Here is a 22501-nt window from a genome sequence, read left to right as displayed (position 1 = left end):
ACTCCCCCACCCCTCATCTGCCAGCCTTACACTGGGTCATCGCTGATGGAGAGCAGGAGACGGAGACGAGCAGGCAGAAATAGGGAAAGGGAGACTCTTGCAAGCAAAGGCACACACATATCCTAAAAAAGGGTTTGATACAGCTCTATATACAACTAGGCCTATCGAATCAGATAGCACTTTAGCATAATGGACTCATAGCAACAGCTGCTATGCAGAGAAAGCTATTAGATAACTTCTGAGCCGTAGTGACTATTATCATGCCAAAACAAAAATAGCAGAAGAGAGAACATTACCACCACTACTCGGCTCAAAACGTAAAACCACTGTCCATTCGATTTAAGGTACGCTTTGTCTTTATTTTCCGGAGCAATTTTGGTTCCTTTTCTGTGTTTCTGCTTCGTTTGGCATGAATTGGACATGATTGATTTAGCCACGGAATGATCTCACTCTCCGGTCGGGCGAGAGGAAGGGGGCTTAGTTTACGCCTCGATCACACCGACACTGTTATAGTGCAAGACTATACGCAGCATCATCTCTATATGTGTGCAACAAAGGTTCAACATTCACCTTCTGCTACCATTTCTATCAAGCCGTCAATGCATACAGATTGATGCATACGTTGGATAAATCTAACGTATGCATCATACAGAACACACTGCAACTGCCTCTTCAACGCAATGCTGCAAGGCAAGCTCAGCATTCCAAATTACGACACTTCACACAGCTTCAATACCATCTTCGCTGTAGCAGGGCAAAAAAAAACACAACAAACTGCAAAAAGGGGCGATGTCTTTACCTGCCCAAACGCTCAAAAGTACCACACATGCAAAGGTGAGGCTAGCTGACATTGAGGTTAGTAGTCAAATTAATACAGGTTTAGGCCTATAGCACAACGCTCCACTGGTTTCAGAGTAAAACAGATTATGTTGAATGTGATGGTTTTTCCAGGGGTATGAAGGGTAGAAAGTAGTGCGGGGGAAATCGATAGTTAAATATCGGGATATTATCTTTGACGGGCTTGTGTCTCCAACTTGTCGTACATTTATTTTTTGTTAAACTTGTCTTGCGCTAATCATTTTATTCTAGCTTTCAAATAAGTGTACAAGAGAACATAAACTATGTTCTGTCAATATACCTGGTAAAATAATGCTTTATAAACAACTCTAAAATCTGTGATATATTTTCCAAAATTATGTTCTCAGTTTTGTTTTTAAATCTTAAAAATTACAATTGTTCATAGACAAACAAAATTGGATGTTCTGTCAATGCTTAAATCTCATCAGAATACATACTTTTTTTGGAGGGGTGAGGAGAAAAACAAATGTCGATTGTTTTCATGATTCCCCTTTAATGGCATTTATAGTGAGTGAGGAAAGTGCTGTCTAATGTGCCGGTCTAGTTGCAACGTGTACGCTGGGAGTCGGGAAGTAAGTACAGAGAGTGAAAATCTAATAATAAATAAAACATGGAAAGAAACATGAATAGCGTACAGACATGAAACAGAAACAATAACGCCTAGGGAAAGAACCAAATTGAGTTTGTATTTTTTATTTCACCTTTATTTAACCAGGTAGGCTAGTTGAGAACAAGTTCTCATTTACAACTGCGACCTGGCCAAGATAAAGCATAGCAGTGTGAACAGACAACAACACAGAGTTACACATGGAGTAAACAATAAACAAGTCAATAACACAGTAGGGGGGGGAAAAGAGTCTATATACATTGTGTGCAAAAGGCATGAGGAGGTAGGCAATAAATAGGCCATAGGAGCGAATAATTACAATTTAGCAGATTAACACTGGAGTGATAAATCATCAGACGATCATGTGCAAGTAGAGATACTGGTGTGCAAAAGAGCAGAAAAGTAAATAAATAAAAACAGCATGGGGATGAGGTAGGTAAATTAGGTGGGCTATTTACAGATGGACTATGTACAGCTGCAGTGATCGGTTAGCTGCTCAGATAGCAGATGTTTAAAGTTGGTGAGGGAAATAAAAGTCTCCAACTTCAGTGATTTTTGCAATTTGTTCCAGTCACAGGCAGCAGAGAACTGGAGGAAAGGCGGCCAAATGAGGTGTTGGCTTTGGGGATGATCAGTGAGATATACCTGCTGGAGCGCGTGCTACGGGTGGGTGTTGTTATCGTGACCAGTGAACTGAAATAAGGTGGAGCTTTAGCATGGACTTATAGATTACCTGGAGCCAGTGGGTCTGGCGACGAATATGTAGCGAGGGCCAGCCGAATAGAGCATACAGGTCGCAGTGGTGGGTGGTATAAGGTGTTTTAGTAACAAAACGGATGGCACTATGATAAACTGCATCTAGTTTGCTATTGGAAGTATTGGAAGCTATTTTGTAGATGACATCGCCGAAGTCGAGGATCGGTAGGATAGTCAGTTTTACTAGGGTAAGTTTGGCGGCGTGAGTGAAGGAGGCTTTGTTGCGAAATAGAAAGCCGATTCTAAATTTTATTTTGGATTGGAGATGTTTAATATGAGTCTGGAAGGAGAGTTTACAGTCTAGCCAGACACCTAGGTATTTATAGATGTCCACATATTCTAGGTCGGAACCGTCCAGGGTGGTGATGCTAGTCGGGGGGGGCGGGTGCAGGCAGCGAACGGTTGAAAAGTATGCATTTGGTTTTACTAGCGTTTAAGAGCAGTTGGAGTCCACGGAAGGAGTGTTGTATGGCATTGAAGCTCGTTTGGAGGTTAGATAGCACAGTGTCCAAGGAAGTGCCAGAAGTATACAAAATGGTGTCGTCTGCGTAGAGGTGGATCAGGGAATCGCCCGCAGCAAGAGCAACATCATTGATATATACAGAGAAAAGAGTTGGCCCGAGATTTGAACCCTGTGGCACCCCCACAGAGACTGCCAGAGGACCAGACAACATGCCCTCCGATTTGACACACTGAACTCTGTCTGCAAAGTAGTTGGTGAACCAGGCAAGGCAGTCATCAGAAAAACCGAGGCTACTGAGTCTGCCGATGAGAATATGGTGATTGACAGCGTCAAAAGCCTTGGCCAGGTCGATGAAGACGGCTGCACAGTACTGTCTTTTATCGATGGCGGTTATGATATCGTTTAGTACCTTGAGCGTGGCTGAGGTGCACCGGTGACCGGCTCGGAAACCGGATTGCACAGCGGAGAAGGTACGGTGGGATTCGAGATGGTCAGTGATCTGTTTATTAACCTGGCTTTCGAAGACCTTAGATAGGCAGGGCAGGATGGATATAGGTCTGTAACAGTTTGGGTCCAGGGTGTCTCCCCCTTTGAAGAGGGGGATGACCGCGGCAGCTTTCCAATCCTTGGGGATCTCAGACGATATGAAAGAGAGGTTGAACAGGCTGGTAATAGGGGTTGCGACAATGGCGGCGGATAGTTTCAGAAATAGAGAGTCCAGATTGTCAAGCCCAGCTGATTTGTATGGGTCCAGGTTTTGCAGCTCTTTCAGAACATCTGCTATCTGGATTTGGGTAAAGGAGAAGCTGGGGACGCTTGGGCGAGTAGCTGCGGGGGGGGCGGAGCTGTTGGCCGAGGTTGGAATAGCCAGGAGGAAGGCATGGCCAGCCGTTGAGAAATGCTTGTTGAAGTTTTCGATTATCATGGATTTATCGGTGGTGACCGTGTTACCTAGCCTCAGTGCAGTGGGCAGCTGGGAGGAGGTGCTCTTGTTCTCCATGGACTTTACAGTGTCCCAGAACTTTTTGGAGTTAGAGCTACAGGATGCAAATTTCTGCTTGAAAAAGCTAGCCTTTGCTTTCCTGACTGACTGCGTGTATTGGTTCCTGACTTTCCTGAACAGTTGCATATCGCGGGGACTATTCGATGCTATTGCAGTCCGCCACAGGATGTTTTTGTGCTGGTCGAGGGCAGTCAGGTCTGGAGTGAACCAAGGGCTATATCTGTTCTTAGTTCTGCATTTTTTGAACGGGGCATGCTTATCTAAGATGGTGAGGAAGTTTCTTTTAAAGAATGACCAGGCATCCTCAACTGACGGGATGAGGTCAATATCCTTCCAGGATACCCGGGCCAGGTCAATTAGAAAGGCCTGCTCGCAGAAGTGTTTTAGGGAGCGTTTGACAGTGATGAGGTGTGGTCGTTTGACCGCGGACCCGTAGCGGATACAGCAGAGGTGTATTTGGAGGGCAAGTTGGTCAGGATAATGTCTATGAGGGTGCCCATGTTTACGGATTTAGGGTTGTACCTGGTGGGTTCCTTGATGATTTGTGTGAGATTGAGGGCATCTAGCTTAGATTGTAGGACTGCCGGGGTGTTAAGCATATCCCAGTTTAGGTCACCTAACAGAACAAACTCTGAAGCTAGATGGGGGACGATTAATTCACAAATGGTGTCCAGGGCACAGCTGGGAGCTGAGGGGGGTCGGTTGAGGGCGGCAACAGTGAGAGAATTATTTCTGGAGGGATTCATTTTTAAAATTAGAAGTTCGAACTGTTTGGGTATGGACCTGGAAAGTATGACATTACTTTGCAGGCAATCTCTGCAGTAGATTGCAACTCCTCCCCCTTTGGCAGTGACATATATAGGGAAGGTATAATCAAGCAGGTGATTGAGTCCAGGTGAGTTTGATGATGCACGTCACTATGGTGACAGGTGTGCGTAATAATGAGCAGCCTGACGACCTCGAGCACCGGACGGGGAGTATACGTGACAGTACCCCGTACCTGACGCGCAGCCGCAGGACGCCGACCAGAGGGATGGTCCCGAGGACCAGGAGTGGGCCGGTCGCCCACTCCTGGGGCGACCGGCCCAGGAGCCTGACGCGGGAGCCTGACGAGCCAGCCGGGGATGCGGGTGCCTGACGAGCCGGCCGGGGATGCGGGAGCCTGACGAGCTCGCTGAGGCATCCTTGGTAGACTTGGCAACGGATGCTTGATGGGACAACCGGGTATTGTAAACCTGACGAGCCAGTTGAGGCATCCCCTGTTAATCCGGGAGCGGCACCCGGACCCGACGTCACACACACTCACAAAAACCCCCAAAAAGAACTCAAATGCTCCCCTTTGGTGAGGCGTTAGTCGAGATGCAGGTGCAGGTGAAACGTTTAATAAAACAACATACACTGAACGAGACTACATAACAGTAGCGTCTTAACAAACACAGGATCAATAACACCTAGGGAAAGAACCAAAGGGTGTGACATATATAGGGAAGGTAATCAGGGAGATTATTGAGTCCAGGTGAGTCTGATGATGCGCGTAACGATGGTGACACGTGTGCGTAATAATGAGCAGCCTGACGACCTCGAGCGCCGGAGAGGGAGTATACGTGACACTAGTGATGGTTCTGTTACAAATTATATACTTACTCATGATATACTTCTGCCAGGTAAGCCTAATATGCCGTTAACATTTAATTGATAAGGTTTTGACGAAAGTATTTCGGTCAACCCAAAAGACTTATCACATCAACTGGCTACATACGGAGTGACAAACAAATGCAGGCATCACACAGACGGGCAATATTGCTGGAAAGTAATTGGACTTTTAAGCCAATAGTGGCTAACAGGCGTGGGATAATGTCAATGTTGCGTTGATTAGATAGTAGCTGGGCGCTTACGGTGTCTGATACTTGTGAGATTTGTTTATGACAGTTTGTGGTGGAATGCATAAAAATTGCATGCACTTTCAGAATTGTTTGGCGAGCTACTGGTAGCTCATGATCAACCTGTTGGAGACCCCTGTCATATCGTATCGTTTTGACAATATCGCAATATTATTTTTGGTGAAAGGTCAACGAGGTTGTCACTCTGAGGAAAAAGCTGTGGCAGGGCCATCAGCGTTTGGACACTTGACTCTGCAATGGTGGCTGAATGGTGGCTGAAAGCTAATATGTGATTCTGAAAAGGAGTAGGGACAGATCAAACTCGGGCATTGTTGATCGCCGTACACTTTTTCGTCTGAAAGGAGGAGGGAGCCAAATCTCCCCTCTTTCTTTGAACTACCAGCATTTTGACTACCAGTATCTCAATCCACTATCCATCTGTCAACGAAAGACTAGTAATTGAGACGGGGTTAGTCAACAGTGAAGCAAAAGGTTTTGTTTATGTAATAGGCTACTTGATACATATTACAAGAAAATAAATGTGTTTATGGCTATGAATGTAGGCTACTAAGTTATAAAGAGGAGCTATGCAAATCTAACTTTCCCTAAAGAACTTGTAAACTGGTTTACAATGGTCAAATATTAGGAGACAAGCAACCCTTTTAGGATGACGACACCCACACACACGCTCCCTCACTCTCAGAAACACACAGTCAGGTGGCTTTATATAGGTCTACTGTTTGTTGAAGGAGGAGAGCTCAGAGCTGCCCTTGCACGAGGCTGTGTGTTTATTTTCAATAAAAAGCCACAGCCCCTGGCAAAATTCACCTTCTCAGCAAGCATGCTGTGTGCCCCAGACCATGTTTTGTCCACAGACACGGTGCAGAAATAAGTTATGTTTGGTTGTCATTTGATCCCTGGATCTACCTTGAATAAAGCAAACATTAGCGGTGACCTTATTTGAACCAGTTAACCTGACAAACATGCTTCAAGGGAAAGAGGTGAGGACCAGCCGAGAAAATTGGTCAGCTGTTCATGAGACACTCCACCTTGTGTAGAGATGCTGTAGAGTGTATAACATAGAGCATTAAGGTTTCCCTGATCACGTGACCTGATCAGGAAGAACTTAAGAGGAAAAACTCCAGGCCTATTGATAAGACATCACTTGGGTTCAGAAAACTCCTGGCCCTCAGATGCTGACACAGCAAGATGCAACAGGTTGGTAAAGTTGGTCAATACCACCATTTAATAATAACAAAACTAGCTAACAAACAAAAATCTTCCTGGCAATTGCAATATGCGCAATGCAGGAAGATAGCTGAGACTATGCATTCTATTTAATTTTTTTACCCAGAGCCTAAAATGATGGATGTGGGTTAGGGCTGACCCCATTTAGTTGACTGGTCGATTGTTTGGTCGATAGGCTGTTGGTCCAAAAAAAAAGATACCTGTCTGATTCGAGCCTGTCTGAGTTGACTGATCCATTGTGGAAGCCGTGGGGATGGCACAGTCCATCACTCTATGACGTGCTTCTGAAATTGTATATAATATTGAATATGAATATATGTATATATAGTATATGGTTATATTACGTAAGAACAATGGTGCAAATAAAAATATTTTATAACAAATGGCTTTCTCCTGCGTTGGATAGGGGTCACTGTCGCGGTTCAAAAACGTATCAGTGTGCAGTTGAATTGGGTGGCAGGCATATTCAATGCACCTACAAGATAGTCTTACTAGAAGGCTACCACTACTGCAGGTTTTCATCAAGGATCTCTCTGTACTTTGCTCCCTTCATCTTTGCCTCAATCCTGACTAGTCTCCCAGTCCCTGCCGCTGAAAAACATCCCCACAGCTTGATGCTGCCACCACCATGCTTCACCGTAGGGATGGTGCCATGTTTCCTCTAGACGTGACGCTTGGCATTCAGGCCAAAGAGTTCAATCTTGGTTTCATCAGACCAGAGAATCTTGTTTCTCATGGTCAGAGTCTTTAGGTGCCTTTTGCCCCTCTTACATTGGGAGGGCTGTCATGTGCCTTTTACTGAGGAGTGGCTTCCGTCTGGCCACTCTACCATAAGCCTGATTGGTGGAGTGCTGCAGAGATGGTTGTCCTTCTGGAAGGTAACTCTAGAGCTCTGTCAGAGTGACCTCGGGTTCTTGGTCACCTCCCTGACGAAGGCTCTTCTCCCCCGATTGCTCAGTTTGGCCGGGCGGCCAGCTCTAGGAAGAGTCTTGGTGGTTCTAAACTTCTTCCATTTAAGAATGATGGAGGCCACTGTGTTCTTGGGGACCTTCAATGCTGCAGACATTTTTTGGTACCATTCCCCAGATCTGTGCCTCGACCACAATCCTGTCTCGGAGCTCTACGGACAATTCCTTCGACCCCATGGCTTGGTTTTTGCTCTGACATGCACTGTCAACTGTGGGACCTTATATAGACAGGTGTGTGCCTTTCCAAATCATGTCCAATCAATTGAATTTACCACAGGTGGACTACAATCAAGTTTTAGAAACATTTCAAGGATGATCAATGGAAACAGGATGCACCTGAGCTCAATTTCGAGTCTCATAGCAAAGAGTCTGAATACTTATGTAAATAAGGTATGTTTTTTTATTTTAAAAATTTTGCAAACATTTCTAAAAACCTGTTTTAGCATTGTCATTATGGGGTATTGTGTGTAGATTGCTGAGGAAAATGTTTAATTAATCAAGTTTAGAATAAGGTTGTAATGTAACAAAATGTGGAAAAGGTCAAGGGGTCTGAATACTTCCCGAAGGCACTGTGCATTTCTGTTAATGCATGTATTAATTTTAGTCATTTACCGTTCTCATTTTCGGTGTGAAAACATTGTTCACATAGTTCACAACCTGCTACACTTGTGAGAAACAAGTTTTGATTTATTTCATAATCGTCTTTTGTTTGGATTGCTCATATGAGCAATGAGTATGTGTCTGGTTTCTCTGTCCTGATAATGTTGAGGGAGTGCGTGCACCTGAGCACACATATATGTACCTGGCTTGCTGCATGGAAATGTAGGAAAGTGTTGTTGTTTTTTTACATCCATTGCCAATGTTAATATAGCATATGAAAATCATCATAACTGGCATGCAGAATGGTAGAAATGGTAGGCTAAATTGTAAGCTTCCCCAAACTTGAAACTCACGCGCCGCCTATGAAGTATTTATAAAATAATTGTTTCCATGGTCAAATTTTTCCTATAGGCTACTTTGAAGCAAGGTAAGACATGCCTCATAATATGAAATAAAACATTCAGTTTTCAAACAATTAAGTATGTTTTCAAAATGCATACTGCCTCCAGCTTCCAGCTCACACTGTAAAGTGGTGGGTGACGCACTGATAGCCTGTTGCATGCACTTGAATGGGAGGCGCACTTCAATTACCAGTTGAGAAAAATAGAAGCTCTTTTTAATCGTGCACCAAAACTGTTAACATGCGATTGCATTTAGAATTGTTGCGCAATGAATTGGTTTATAAAAACGCGTTTTACTCCAGCAGCAGAAGAAATACCGCTCAAAATAGGCTCTGTATGCTGCGCACCAGTGTCTCCGCTGCACTCATTTTGCTGTGGTGCTGCGCCTCGTCAAAATCATTGCCGCCAATCAACCCCAAAAATATGAAAAAATATTTCTGCCGAGGCGCATTTTGAAGATGCTAGAACATTCCACATGTACTTTTACTGTGCAAAAAAACAAGTAATTAATAGAAAAACTATTCTACCATGGGGTTGTTCGATTTATCTATTTACCTAGCTGGCTTGTTGTTGTTGTATGCTACACAGTAAAATCACCAGTGTTAAATTCACTGTGTCAAAAGTGATCGACTCCCATAGTTGTTTTAGCAACTGGCAGTGCCAAATGACCCCTTGCGTCACTGCTGATAACTGGTGTTAATTGCTAAGGTATAACATTTTGCTCTATTAGTGTAGACTTTTACTCAGTAAGTGTAAACATCACAACCACGCCCATAAATTCAGTTCCTGCGTTTAAATTTCCTCTTTTCTCAACGCCATTGTTGGACCAACAAAATCCTAATTTGTTCCATGTAAAGGGGAGTTTTAAACAATTATTTCACTGACATTTAGCTATTTTAATTTAAATACATGATACTTGATTGTCAGACTGCAGTGTAACATAAAAAGTTGAACAGTTTTGTTTGTGTGTGCAGCTAATGTTAGAGTTACTTGTGTTTCACTTTTTGCATGTCTTTGCTAGATAGCTAGCATGCTAGCTAACTAGCTTGCCCCTGTCCTGTGCAGTTAGTCTGCTCTACATGGTGGTTCCATGGGGCGTGTCTCATTTCAGCACCAAGCTTTTTTTAGCCTCATGCTAGTTCTCTTTATTTCAGCTGCTTACTATACAGTGGCAAGAAAAAGTATGTGAACCATTTGGAATTACCTGGATTTCTGCATAAATTTTACATCAAATTTGATCTGATCTAAGTCACAACAATAGACAAACACAGTGTGCTTAAACTAATAACACACATTGTATTTCTTGTCTATATTGAATACATCATTTAAACATTCACAGTGTAGGTTGGAAAAAGTATGTGAACCCCTAGGCTAATGACTTCTCCAAAAGCTAATTGGAGTCAGGGGTCAACTAACCTGGAGTCGAATCAATGAGACGAGATCGGAGATTTTGTTTAGAGCTGCCCTGCCCCTAAAGGTTTGCTATTCACAAGAAGCATTGCCTGATGTAAACCATGCCTCGAACAAAATAGATCTCAGAAGACCTAAGATTAAGAATTGTTGCCTTGCATGAAGCTGAAAAGGGTTACAAAAGTATCTCTAAAAGTCAGTCCCTGGTTAGACAAATTGTCTATAAATGGAGAAATTTCAGCACTGTTGCTACTCTGCCTAGGAGTGGCCGTCCTGCAAAGATGACTGCAAGGTTAAGAGGAATCCTAGAGTGTCAGCTGAAGATTTACAGAAATCTCTGGAAGATGCTAACATCTCTGTTGACGAGTCTACAATATGTAAAACACTAAACAAGAATGGTGTTCATGGGAGGACACCATGGAAGAAGCCACTGCTGTCCCAAAAAAAACATTGCTGCACGTCTGAATTTCGCAAAAGAGCACCTGGCTGTTCCACAGAGCTACTGGCAAAATATTCTGTGGACAGAGGAAACTTAAGTTGTATTGTTTGGATGTAACACACAACACTATGTGTGGAGAAAAAAGGCACAGCACACCAACATGAAAACCTCACCCAACTGTAAACTATGGTGGTTTGGGGCTGCTTTGCTGCCTCAGGGCTTAGACAGCTTGCTATCATAGTCTGAAAAATGAATTCCCAAGTTTATCAAGACATTTTGCAGGATAATGTAAGGCTATCTGTCCTCCAATTGAACCTCAACAGAAGTTAGGTGACGCAACAGGACAACAACCCAAAAGACAGAAGTAAATCAACAACTGAATGGCTTTAACATAAGAAAATACGGCTTCTGGAGTGGCCCAGTCAGCTCTGACCTCAACCTGATTGAGATGCTGTGGCATGACCTCGAGAGCGGTTCACACCAGACATCCCAGGAACCTGTTATTAAATCCAAGGGTTCACATACTTTCCCCAACCTGCACAGTGAATGTTTACACGGTGTATTCAATAGAGACATGAAAAATTATAATTGTTTGTGTGTTATTAGTATAAGCAGACTGTGTGTCTATTGCTGTATGAAGATCAGATACAATTTTATGCAGAAATCCAGGTAATTCTAAAATGGTTCACATACTTTTTCTTTCCACTATATATTGAGGACTAATCTGATTAAGGTGAGTTGTTTATTTAGCCAAATTATAACTGCATTTTCAACTTGGGGTGATGCTTATAGATAAATATTGTGGCCATTGCATCAGCAGCTCACTAGTCTAGCTAACTGCGTTTCCCACTCACTTTATCACCAGTTAGTTTTGGTGGTCTTGTAACACTGCTCCTAGAACATGACAACATAATACAGAAAAAGCCTGGCGGAGAGGTTGTCATCAAGGAATACTCCAAAACTAAAAGCCTGACTGACTGCACCAGACGAAAGATGATCAACATTCTTGTTTCGGCGATGACAGAGACTCAAGGGGTAAGTTTAAAGGAAAGATTCATAATGAAAATTGTTGAGCATTACTTTGCTCCCATATCTGCTGAATGTTAAAAATGACTTCTGTATCAGTATCTCAGTCACATAATTGGTTAGGCTACTGTTGACCATCCACTGCGATTGGTAGAAGATTTATATTGTATCAAACTCAATGGGCATGATACTGATTCAAAAATCACTCCTGATATTTAGCTGACTGGGGACCAATGCTGCTTGTGGATATTTTGATTGCTGCCTAAACATAACATTATTTACCCAAGATGGCAGTCTTTACCTTTAGCACAGACACCAGCCGCTTTAGCCCGGATAATATCTGCCAGTCTGCACAGCGCAATATCAGCCCTGAACATATCGGACTGCTTTTTTCCCCACTACATCACCGGATTCCTGCCGCAAACTCTGGACCATTACACCGGATCATCGCAGCTAGCTAGCTGCTACCGAGTGGCTATCGGGCTAGACCCATTCCCCTAGGCCCATTCCCCCAGCTAGCAAACTAAGTACACCAACTACAATACCTCTCTTGCCAATTGGCCTGGACATTGTTGATGTCGGTGAAGACTCAGCTACTAGCCCCGGCCTGCTAGCTCTTTGAACGCCGTGTCTCCCGCTCGCCTAGCGTAGTAACGACTACCAAACGGCTCCCTGTTTCATGCATCACTCGGCTACACAGCTGATGCCTACTGGACTGTTCATTAACACGGTATTTCATTTTGTTTATTTGTCGGCCCCAGCCTCGAACTCAGGCCCTGTGTGTAGCTAACTGACCCTCTCTGCCCATTCAACGCCATTTACCCATTGTTGTTGTCTTAGCTGTTTACCCGTTGTTGTCTTAGCCCTCCCAATCAACACCTGTGATTGCTTTATGCCTCCCTCTAATATCAATATGCCTTGTATACTGTTGTTTAGGGTAGCTCTCATTGTTTTGTTTTATTGCGGAGCCCCTAGTCCCGCTCTACATGCCTCGGTTAGCTTCCTTGCCCCACCCCCTACACATGCGGAGACCGCACATAGCTTAACTGGCGCTTCCAGAGATGCAGCCTCTCTCGTCGTCATTCAATGCCTAGGTTTACCTCCACTGTACTCGCACCCTAACATGCCCTTGTCTGTGCATTATGCCCTGAATCTATCCTACCATGCCCAGAAGTCTGCTCCTTTAACTCTCTGTTCCGAACGCACTAGACGACCAGTTCTTATAGCCTTTAGCTGTACCCTTATCCTCCTCTGTTCCTCTGGTGATGTAGAGGTTAACCCAGGCCCTGTGTGTCCCCAGGCGCTCTCATTTGTTGACTTCTGTAACCGGAAAAGCCTTGGGTTCATGCATGTTAACATCAGAAGCCTCCTCCCTAAGTTTGCGTTATTCACTACTTTAGCAACACTCCACCAACCCTGATGTCCTAGCCATGTCTGAATCCTGGCTTAGGAAGGCCACCAAAAATTCTGAAATTTCCATCCCCAATTACAACATTTTCCGTCAAGATAAAACTGCTAAAGGGGGCGGCGTTGCAATCTACTGTAGAGATAGCCTTTGAGTGCTGTCCTAATATCCAGGTCTATGCCCAAACAGTTCGAGCTACTACTTTTAAAAATCCATCGCTTCAGAAATAAGTCTCTCACTGTTGCCGCTTGTTATAGACCCCACTCAGCTCCCAGCTGTGCCCTGGACACCATATGTGAATTGATTGCCCCCCATCTATCGTCAGAGTTCGTAGTGTTAGGTGACCTAAACTGGATATGCCTAACACCCCGGCCGTCCTACAATCTAAGCTAGATGCCCTCAATCTCACACAAATCATCAAGGAACCTACCAGGTACAACCCAAAATCTGTAAACATGGGCACCCTATTAGATATCATCCGGACCAACTTGCCCTCTAAATACACCTCTGCTGTTTTCAACCAGGATCTCAGCGATCACTGCCTCATTGCCTGCATCTGTTATGGGTCCGCGGTCAAACAACCTCATCACTGTCAAACGCTCCCTAAAACACTTCTGCGAGCAGGCCTTTCTAATCGACCTGGCCCGGGTATCCTGGAAGGATATTGACCTCATCCCGCCAGTAGAGGATGCCTAGTTGTTCTTCAAAAGTGCCTTCCTCACCATCTTAAATAAGAATGCCCCTTAAAAAATTGTAGAACTAAGAGCCCTTGGTTCACTCCAGACTTGACTGCCCTTGACCAGCACAAAAACATCCTGTGGCGCACTGCACTAGCTTCGAATAGTCCCCGCGATATGCAACTTTTCAGGGAAGTCAGGAACCAACATACACAGTCAGGAAAGCAAAGACTAGCTTTTTCAAACAGAAATTTGCGTCCTGCACCACTAATTCCAAAACGTTTTGTGATACTAAAGTTCATGGAGAATAAGAGCACCTCCTCTCAGGTGCCCACTGCACTGAGGCTAGGAAATACTGTCACCACTGATAAATCCACGATAATCGAGAATTTCAATAAGCATCTCTACGGCTGGCTATGCTTTCCACCTGGCTACCCCGGCCAACAGCTCTGCACCCCCCGCAGGAATTGGCCCAAGCCATCGACAATCTCAAATACCACCGTACCTTCTCCGCTATGCAATCCGGTTTCCGAGCTGGTCATGGGTGCACCTCAGCCACACGCAAGGTCCTAAACGATATCATAACCACCATCGATTAAAAAACAGTACTGTGCAGCTGTCTTCATCGACCTGGCCAAGGCTTTCGAATCTGTCAATCACCGTATTCTTATCGGCAGACTCAATAGCCTTGGTTTTTCTAATGACTGCCTCGCCTGGTTCACTAACTACTTCTCAGATAGAGTTCAGTGTGTCAAATCGGAGGGCCTGTTGTCCGGACCTCTGGCAGTCTTTATGGGGGTGCCACAGGGTTCTATTCTCGGGCCGACTCTTTTCTCTGTATATATCAATGATTTCGCTCTTGCTGCGGGTGATTCTTCGATCCACATCTACGCAGACGACACCATTCTGTATACATCTGGCCCTTCTTTGGACACTGTGTTAACAAACCTCCAAACAAGCTTCAATGTCATACAACACTCCTTCCATGGCCCCCAACTGCTCTTAAACGCTTTTAAAACTAAATGCATGCTCTTCAACTGATCGCTGCCCGCACCCGCCTGCCCGCCTAGCATCACTACTCTGGACGGTTCTGACTTAGAATATGTGGACAACTATAAATACCTAGGTGTCTGGCTATACTGTAAACTTTCCTTCCAGACTCATATTAAGCATCTCCAATCCAAAATTAAATCTAGAATCGGCTTCCTATTTCGCAACAAAGCCTCCTTCACTCATGTTGCCAAACATACCCTGGTAAAACTGACTATCCTGCCGATCCTTGACTTCGGCGATGTCATTTACAAAATAGCCTCCAACACTCTACTCAGCAAATTGGATGCAGTCTATCCGTTTTGTCACCAAAGTCCCATATACTACCCACCATTGGCGACCTGTATGCTCTCGTTGGCTGGTCCTCACTACATATTCATCGCCAAACCCACTGGCTTCAGGTCATCTAGGTAAAGCTCCGCCTTATCTCAGCTCACTGGTCACCATAGGAACACCCACCCGTAGCACGCGCTCCAGCAGGTATATTTCACTGGTCAACCCCAAAGCCAACAATCCCTTTGGCCGCCTTTCCTTCCAGTTCTCTGCTGCCAATGACTGGAACGAATTGCAAAAATCACTGAAGTTGGAGACTTATATCTCCCTCACTAACTTCAAGCATTGGCAGTCAGAGCAGCTTACCGATCGCTGCAGCTGTACACAGCCCATCTGTAAATAGCCCATCCAACCAATTACCTACCTCATCCCCATTTTATTTTTCTCTGCTCTTTTGCACACCAGTATTTCTACTTGCACATCCTCATCTGCACATCTATCACTCCAGTGTTAATTGCTTAATTGTTATTACTTCGCCACTATGGCCTATTTATTGCCTTACCTCCTTACTTAATTTGCACACACTGTATACAGATTTTCTATTGTGTTATTGACTGTACGTTTCTTTATCCCATGTGTAACTCTGTGCTGTTTTTGTCTCACTGCTTTGCTTTATCTTGGCCAGGTCGCAGTTGTAAATGAGAACCTGTTCAACTGGCCTACCTGGTTAAATAAAGGTGAAATAAAAATGATATTATTGTCAGGACATCCCCACGGTGCAGTGTGAGAGAAACGTTTGCATAAGGCATCGTCTCCTTGTTCCCATACCTGAAGGATTCCTACACCGCAAATGGATATGTAAGTATACATTACAAATGATAAAGGGCATCTGCGTTTAATTTGTCTGGTATCTGAGCAAATGGGACTTAGTTATTTGTTTTTTCTTTCAAGATTAGTAACTATGTTCATTTTATTAAGGCACATTATTACAACCCTAACAGTGGAGAAGTGTACCTCTCGTACAGAAACAAAACCGTTCAGAGGAATTTAGCTTCATCTGGGAAACGGCCATCTCAACTATACTCTGGAGGGCAAAATGCTGAGAGGGAGTCCAGTCCATCCACAAAGGTTACCCTGAGTGAAGACCAGTGCAGAGAGGCCATTTCTCTTATGAAGCATTCTTCTGATGAAGAAACAGTCAAACAGAATATGAAATTGACCTTTGAGTACAGAAAGACGACCCACGACCCGAGTAAATGCTCCACCATCTAACCGAATTTCCACGCTTTCTGGATGTGAAGGGCTTGGTAAGACTTTTTAAATAACAGTTTCAGTTATATAAATTGCGTTTAATCTCTAGATGCCAATTCAGGTTGACCAGTAAATTTAAACAAAAACAACACTTCCGTAATATTAGTTAAATTAATGTGTAGGCTGGTGATTTACTCAAACTCTGTTTTGGAGGTTAAAGTGGAATGTTTTATGAGAAAGAAATTGACTTGCACGAAACTAATGTTTTGTTCTTTGTATAATTTGTTTCAGATTGAACAGGATTTTGTGCTGCTGTTTGGAGAGGGAACATCAGCCAAGTTTTTGGAGAGGTGGCCAACTACATTCAAGCAAAAGATCATCATGCTAAGCAATACCCGAAGCAAGGCCACTCAGGGAGCTGAACTTCAGTAGCTTATCCAGATGGCAGAATCTACAGTTGATGAGGGAGCTGACATGAACGCTGACAGTTAGATGATCATAATTTATATTTCAAATAACTCTGAAATGTTAATGTAACTGATGATGGAATTTGCCATTTTAAAATCAGGATCTCTTTTTTGTTTAGAATGGGACGGTGACCTTTCCTCCATCCTTCTCAATTTGATTCCCCCATCACAAGGCCGCAAAAGACCAGGAAAGATGTCTGCATCCCAAGCTGAACAGCATCTTGTGATATTCCAAAAGGTTATTCTTGGACAGTGCTGCAGCCGTTATGATGAACTAATGATGGTGTTTGTTTTTGTCGTCTTCAGGCAGGAATCCGTATCCAGGAACACCTTGATGCGATTGACCAGAGCCGCCAACCATATCTTCTTGCAGTCGGAACCAGGAAGAGCAGCATCCATGCTTACTTCATCATCCTGGACAAGCGAGCCTTACTTCATCATCCTGGACAAGCGAGCCTTGCAAGTCAACAAGCGCATTGGGAAGGTTAAAGTGACTTCAAGGGTTGCTGAGCTCAAAGCTAGACTAGACTCCTGCACTAATGCAGATTAACTTATGATGATATGTTTTGTTTGCCATGCTAGTCATGGAAGTACCAATTTGCTCGTGAGGCATTTCAAGTTGATGCATGGAATACGCCCTGGTAGAACTCAGACTAAAATGTGGTCAAGCAGATTGTTGTCGTGTATTTGGTACATTTTCAGGCATTAGGAAGCATTTGAACAGGGTACATTCCGGAGACTGTCAAATTTTGTTAAACGCTAACTTGGATGCTAATACAGCCGTTGATAATCAGCCAAGTAATGGTGATTTTCCTTCAAATTGTAGTTGTTACCATGTTGTACCAATATCTAACAAGAACAAACTTGATATGTGTGCATCTGCTATTGCATAGCTGCAGGTATAGATCAGACGACTGTAAATAGTTTATCTTCCATGGAAGAAGCAGTTCAAGAGATACAGGGTCAAGCTCAAGCGACCCCTCTTACATGTAAACTCAGCAAAAAAAGAAATGGCCCCTTTTCAGGACTCTGTCTTTCAAAGATTATAGGTAAAAATCCAAATAACTTCACAGATCTTCATTGTAAAGGGTTTAAACACAGTTTCCCATGCTTGTTCAATGAACCATAAACAATTAATGAACATGCACCTGTGGAACGGTCATTAAGACACTAACAGCTTACAGACGGTAGGCAATTAAGGTCACAGTTATGAAAACTTAGGACACTAAAGAGGCCTTTCTACTGACTCTGAAAAACACCAAAAGAAAGATGCCCAGGGTCCCTGCTCATCTGCGTAAACGTGCCTTAGGCATGCTGCGAGGCGGCATGAGGACTACAGATGTTGCCGTTCCACAGGTGCATGATCATTGCAATGTCTGTACTGTGAGACGCCTAAACCGGCGCTACAGGGAGACAGGACGGACAGCTGATCGACCTCGCAGTGGCAGACCACGTGTAACAACGCCTGCACAGGATCGGTACATCTGAACATCACACCTGCGGGACAGGTACAGGATGGCAACAACAACTGCCCGAGTTACACCAGGAATGGGCAATCCCTCCATCAGTCCTCAGAATGTCTGCAATAGGTTGAAAGAGGCTAGACTGAGGGCTTGTAGGCCTGTTGTATGGCAGGTCCTCACCAGACCTCACCGGCAACAACGTCGCCTATGGGCACAAACCAACCGTTGCTGGACCAGACAGGACTGGCAAAAAGTGCTCTTCACTGACGAGCTGCGGTTTTGTCTCACCAGGGGTGATGGTCGGATTCGCGTTTATCGTGAAGGAATGAGCGTTACATCGAGGCCTGAACTCTGGAGCGGGATCGATTTGGAGGTGGAGGGTCCGTCATGGTCTGGTACCTCCCTCATGTGGTACTCTTCCTGCAGGCTTATCCTGACATGACAATGCCACCAGCCATATTGCTCGTTCTGTGCGTGATTTCCTGCAAGACAGGAATGTCAGTGTTCTGCCATGGCCAGCGAAGAGCCCGGATCTCAATCCCATTGAGCACGTCTGGGACCTGTTGGATCGGAGGGTGAGGGCTAGGGCCATTCCCCCCAGAAATGTCCAGGAACTTGCAGGTGCCCTGGTGGAAGAGTGGGGTAACATCTCACAGCAAGAACTGGCAAATCTGGTGCAGTCCATGAGGAGGAGATGCACTGCAGTACTTAATGCAGTTGGTGGCCACACCAGATACTGACTGTTACTTTTGATTTTGACCCCCCTTTGTTCAGGGACACATTATTCCATTTATGTTAGTAAATGTAAATGTAAATGTTAGTCACATGTCTGTGGAACTTGTTCAGTTCATGTCTCAGTTGTTTAATCTTATGTTCATACAAATATTTACACATGTTAAGTTTGCTGAAAATAAACTCAGTTGACAGTGAGGATGTTTCTTTTTTTGCTGAGTTTATATCTTCAAAAGACACAAACGGTCAGAAAAATCCAACATTATTTTCAGGATTTGGTTGAATTTGGTATCAAAACTAAGTGCTTATTTCATACAAAAATGAGGAACAGTTCAACCAGTTGACAAAGTCATTGGTGTTAGATTTGACAATAGAAGAAACAAAACTACAGGAACTTATGATCAAATAGTCATAACTGATCAATTTTCTTACGTTCCAATTCTCGAGACATAGCAGTCAAATTTGAAGAACCCAAACAAGTGGCATGTTTAACTCGGGCACAATTTTAAAGATGGACTATAAATGAAGAGACATCCTCTCTTTTCTAAAAAAAATAAAAAATAAAAAAAATAAAAATGCATTGCAAATTTAACTCTTATGTTGAATTTGAGACTGCTAATCCATTGGGATCAAAAAAGGGTATTCACAAGTTGGGAGGTATATACTTTCCTTGGAGAAATTTTACCCCAAAGTTTAATTCAATTTGGGTAAATATTCACTCATGTGCACTCTTCCATACCCAGGACCCTAAAAGTTATGGATTTGATTCCATTCTTGAGCCAATTGTAAGCAATTTGGAAGTGCATTGAAGTTCCCTTCTTCAGTGGTCGTATACATGACGGTATTGTCCAAGTAACTGGAGATAATCTTGGTATACATTGCCTGTTTGGTTTTGTGGAATCATTTAGTGCTCGTTATTGTTTCCGTTTTTGTCTCCCTGAGAAAGTGGATTTTCAAACTGTGTTCTCTGAGCATGACCCAAGAGTGACTTTACGAACAAAACACATGCACTCAGACCATTGTCAAACTATTCAGTCAAACCCAACCCTACCTCACGTGTACGGTGTGAAGCATGCTTGCTTATTGAACTCTGCAGTACTTCAATACTACAGACAATTTTTATGTTGAAATAATGCGTGACATTTTAGGAGTTGCACAATGAGGTAAAACTTGTGTTACACTATATACAAGCCAACTTTGTGACTCCTAAAGATGTGTACGGTAGAGTTCATTCATTTAACTATGGCTACACAGAGAGGAGGAATCGTCCACCTGCAGTCAAATTGGATGATGGGAGCAATGATTTGGGTCTAAATGCTATTCAGTCTTTGCGTCTTCTCTGCAATTTGCAATTGATATTTGGTGATCTGGTACAAAGATGATCAATACTGGCAGCTGCTTCTGTTACTACTACAAATTGTAAATATTGTGTTTTCTCCTATACTGAGGGCATGACTATCTATCTGAAGCACTTAATTGCTGAACATCATAGGCTTTTCAAGTATTTGTTTCCTGATAGAAATCTGTTACCGAAACACCACTTCATGATACATTATCCTCGTCGTATAAGGAATATTGGGCCCATTCTTCACTCGTGGTTGCATGCGCTACGAGGCAAAACATAATTTCTTCATGAAGCAACTGAAGAGTTTTAAGAATGTCACTATGACCTTAGCCAAGAAACACCAAAATTACATGGCGTATAATTGGGAAACTTTCAGCCAGGATAGACCATCTTTAGGTCCAAGAAAGATGTCAGGGCTCAATGACCTGAAAGAAGCTCATGAGATTGCTGCCAAGTTGAATGTCTCAGTGCGCACAAATGTTTAGTCAGTTAAATGGGTAAAGCACCATGGTACAGACTATCGTCTTGATGTGGTGAAGGAGTCGTTGAAATGCCAGTATTTTACTAAATTAAGGCTATTGTTCTTGGTTGTGTCAGCTCTTGAAACCTTATGTTTTGATGATCATTTGCATGCATTTAAAGTTGTTTTGAAGCGAAGTCCACCATGCAAGGTATTTCCTGTAAATGACATGTACCCCAAACCTTTTGATTTGCTCATGTCATATGGAGCAAGGGATTCTTTTGACTACATTCTACTGTCACTTGATAACAGTTTAAGCCAGGGCTGAGACTTATGGTTTGGTCATAATAAACACATTTGAATGTTGAAACAGCTTTGCTTGAGTTTATTGCTAAATTCCAAGTGCTTTTACGAAATATAATTTCCATTTACATGGGGGAAGAGTAAATACATTTTTACTATAATTGGAGTCAACCTGAATCAACACTAGTGAGTGTCACTATAAACACTCAGGTGTTGATTACCTCTTAGTGTTAAATTTGATCAACACCGGCCAGTGTAGTGCAGTGTTAACTTTTTGCACTCCTCAGTGTTAAATCAACACTAGAAATGTAACACTTTGATCAGTGTACTTTTTACTCTGTGTAGAGTGTGACCATACGTACTCGCTGACAGTGTTAAATTTAACACTTTCAAATTTTCTGTGTAGATAAATATTCCTCTCGTGGCGCATTCATGTTATAAGTGCCATAGGGAGGGAAACATGCATTCTGACAAGCAGTCAATGCACAACAATTCTTGCAATCGCGAAAACAGCAGTTTTAATGGGGAATGCCAGCTTTCCATTCCTACTTTATTTATTTCTCAACTCATAAATATGCGCGAACTGCGCCATTTTAAACCCAGGTTTTTTAACATAAGCATGGTTAAGCACCGCTCCACAATTCGCAGTGGAGCAGGGCATGACTATCTATCTGAAGCATAGGGGAGAGTGGGGCTAAATGTAACACCGGTCAATTTATGGGTCATACAATTCATAAACATGATAATAACTAGTTAAAAGATCACATTTGAGATTTGACTAATGATTAGCCCAATAGGGTAAATTCAGATAGGCAACCCCATGCTTCAGCCTATTTATAGCATACCTGATAATATGGACCATGCATAGGCTATATACTGCACATGGCCAAATATGTTAAAATAATTTTACCAATGTGTTATTGGGCAAATTTCTGGGAGGGGGAAATTCTATTTTAGATACCTTATTTTTTATTTATTTTGGAGTAGAATGTCCTTTAGAATGTCCTTCACCAGAACTGATCTCCTCAGTCCTCCTACATACAAATTATAGGAGGGGACCCCCCCACCCCCCACCCCCACTGCTACAAATCTTTCCAGAGGACCCGTGTGATAGTTGTGTTGGATAAATAAGATGCATGATGACTAACGAATATACACAGGCCAATTTAAATATACTAAATTACGCAAATGTACCTATAGACCGATAAGCATGACGGTCAAATGTACATCGACTGATAAGTCCATCAATGAATAAAAAGCATCATCTTGCGATGGGATTTTTTTTCTCCCAGGCATTTTGGCCGGCAACAGTTTTATCCATGAGCTTTTCATTATAATTTTTGGGGCAAATCCCGGCAATTGTTTGTTAACGCAAACCCTGACACACACACACAAACAACAAGGTCATTGGCCCCC

The 22501-nt window shown here is 43.2% G+C and overlaps 1 protein-coding gene and 1 long non-coding RNA gene across 3 annotated transcripts in view; one reads left to right on the top strand and one right to left on the bottom strand.

Annotated features, from left to right (window-relative positions):
- LOC129841526 (transmembrane protein 131-like) overlaps window positions 1-22501 on the bottom strand; it is a 122576-nt gene that overhangs the window by 74889 nt on the left and 25186 nt on the right. The gene's annotated exons all lie outside the window — the stretch shown is intronic.
- Window positions 11489-17251, top strand: LOC129841527 (uncharacterized). Of its 2 annotated transcripts, none has more exons than XR_008757342.1 (5): window positions 11489-11668; window positions 15829-15922; window positions 16607-16802; window positions 16902-16977; window positions 17089-17251. It is a non-coding gene; the product is annotated as an uncharacterized LOC129841527 (long non-coding RNA). The 2 variants fall into 2 exon arrangements; XR_008757341.1 differs by having other exon boundaries at window positions 15750-15922.

The sequence above is a fragment of the Salvelinus fontinalis genome, chromosome 42, assembly GCF_029448725.1.
Source record: "Salvelinus fontinalis isolate EN_2023a chromosome 42, ASM2944872v1, whole genome shotgun sequence".
NCBI classification, from domain to species: domain Eukaryota; kingdom Metazoa; phylum Chordata; class Actinopteri; order Salmoniformes; family Salmonidae; genus Salvelinus; species Salvelinus fontinalis.
The sequence above is the reverse complement of the archived record's forward strand: the minus strand, read 5'-3'. Positions and strand labels throughout refer to the sequence as shown.